Here is a 2,569-nt window from a genome sequence, read left to right on the forward strand (position 1 = left end):
ACCAGAGCCATATATTAAAAACATATCCTTAGTCCTTCTAAGGTATTTCAATTTGCTCTTAAAAGCCATCCGATGGCTACTTCCCGAATTTTGTTGTTATCGACTTGTCATGCTCAAAGGGCATGACACATCCGGTCATCATGGCATACATGATGGATCCTATAGCCGAATCGTATGGGATTCCTCTCATTTTCTCTTGCTCGTCCTTTGAGATTGGACATTGAGTCACACTCAATATCGTTCCTCTTTGCATAGGTACCAAACCTTTCTTAGAGTTCTCCATCTTGAACCTTTTCAAGATTTTATCAATGTATGCACTTTGGTTTAAACCTATCAACCGCCTTGATCTATCCCTATAGATCTTTATTCCCAAGATATAGGTGGCTTCACCAAGATCTTTGAGGGAAAAACAACTCCCAAGACAGGTTTTACATCTTCCATGGTTGGAATGTCATTTCCAAACAATAATATGTCATCAAAATACAATAATAGGAAAGTAATGATGCTCCCACTAGCTTTCTTATACACACAAGCCTCATCAGCTTTCTTGATGAATCGAAATTTCCCGACCTCTTCATCAAAACGGTGATTATAACTTCTAGATGCTTGTTTAAATCCATAGATTGATTTCTTTAACTTGCATACTTTATTATGATGTTGTGGATCAACAAAACCTTCGGGATGAACCATATAGACATCTTCTTGAAGATGTCCATTTAGAAAAACGGTTTTGACATCCATTTGCCAAATCTCATAGTCATAATATGCGGCTATGGCAGATAATATCCTAATAGACTTTAGCATTTCCACCGACGAAAAGGTCTCATCATAATCAACCCCTTGAGTTTGAGTAAAACCTTTTGCTAAAAGTCTTGCTTTATAAGTATTCAAATTTCCATACATATTGGTTTTCCTTTTGAAAACCCACTTACTTCTAACCGGTTTGGAGTTAACAGGTGGTACAACCAAATCCCTTATTTGGTTGTCATGCATGGATTGCATCTCAACGTTCATAGCTTCAAGCCATTTGTCACAATCGGATTGTGACATTGCATCGTGATATATGGTGGGCTCATCCGAATCTACCACATAGCATGCATCCATGAAAAATCAATATCTTTCGGGTGGATTACTAATTCTACAAGATTTTCAAACGTTTTGTGTGTCTTGATCAACCATTTGATCATTTTCAACAACCTCTTATTGAGTGCTAGTATCAACCAAACGTGTATCGGCTTGTGGTTCTCGGTCCTCTTCGAGTTCCACCGTTATACTAGTTCCTTCTATATGGAACTTAGTTTCCAAGAACTCGGCCTTTCGAGCAATGAACACCTTTTTGTCGGTTGGGTTGTAGAAATAATATCCCATTGAGTCTTCGGGATATCCTATAAAGATACACTTAGTGGATCGGCTTTCAAGTTTGTTTTGGGTGTTGTGCTTAACATAAGCCTAACAACCCCATACCTTAAAATATGATAATGATGGAACCCTTTCATGCCATATTTCAAAAGGTGTCTTGTCCACTTTCTTGGTTGGTGCCATATTTAGAATACGGGCAGCCGAGAGCAATGCGAAACCCCAAAATGCTAGAGGAATTATGCTTCTAGATATCATAGATCGAACCATATCAAATAAAGTGAGTTGTGAGATGATTCCACAACTCCTAAGATGATCTTGAAAAGCATCACTAAGGTATTCACCTCCTCTATCCGAACGAAGTACTTTGATGGTTTTATTGAGTTGATTTTCTACTTCATTTTGGAAGACTTTGAACATTTCAAAGGCTTCATCTTTGTGTCTTAACAAGTACACATACCCATAACGACTATAATCATCGATAAAGGTAATGAAGTATCTTTCACCATTCCTTGTCATTTCCTTAAAAGGACAACATACATCCGAATGTATGATACCTAATAAGTCTTTTGCCCTTTCGTTAGTTCCACTAAAGGGTTCCTTGGTCATCTTTTCTTGTAAACGAGATTCAAACTTATCAAATAATTCATCATTTGATTCCAAATGACCATTCTTTTGAAGTGTACTTATGTGCCCCTTGTTTATGTGACCAAGGCGACAAAGCCAAAGATAAGTTTTACTCAAATCCATTTTGAGTTTCTTGGTACTTGATTGGTACAACGTGTTATCAAGGGATGTGTTATCATGAACTAATTCATAAATGCAATTAAACGGTATTGCTTTAAAATAAAAGACATTATTCATGAAAATACAAATACCATTGTCCACAAACTTTGAATCATAACCATATTGTCTTTAAAGAGAAACAGAGATAATGTTCCTAGTCAAATTATGAGCATACAAAATGTTTTTCAAAACAACTTCCAAACCATTTGGAAGCTTCAAAATATAGTCTCCTTGGGCTTTGACATCAACCTTTGCTCCGTTGCCCATGAATAGACTTGTATCTCCTTTCTTGGCATGCTTATTTCTTTTGAACTCCTGAAACAAATTGTAAATATGAGTTCCACATCCGGTATCCAATACCCATGTGTTAGAAGAAATAACATTAAGATTAATATAGATTATGAAAGTGGTACCCGAGGTCTGCCCC

This window comes from Bidens hawaiensis, unplaced genomic scaffold (assembly GCF_021521415.1).
Source record: "Bidens hawaiensis isolate Kalapana, Puna unplaced genomic scaffold, B.hawaiensis_p1.1 tig00022869_1, whole genome shotgun sequence".
Taxonomy (NCBI): domain Eukaryota; kingdom Viridiplantae; phylum Streptophyta; class Magnoliopsida; order Asterales; family Asteraceae; genus Bidens; species Bidens hawaiensis.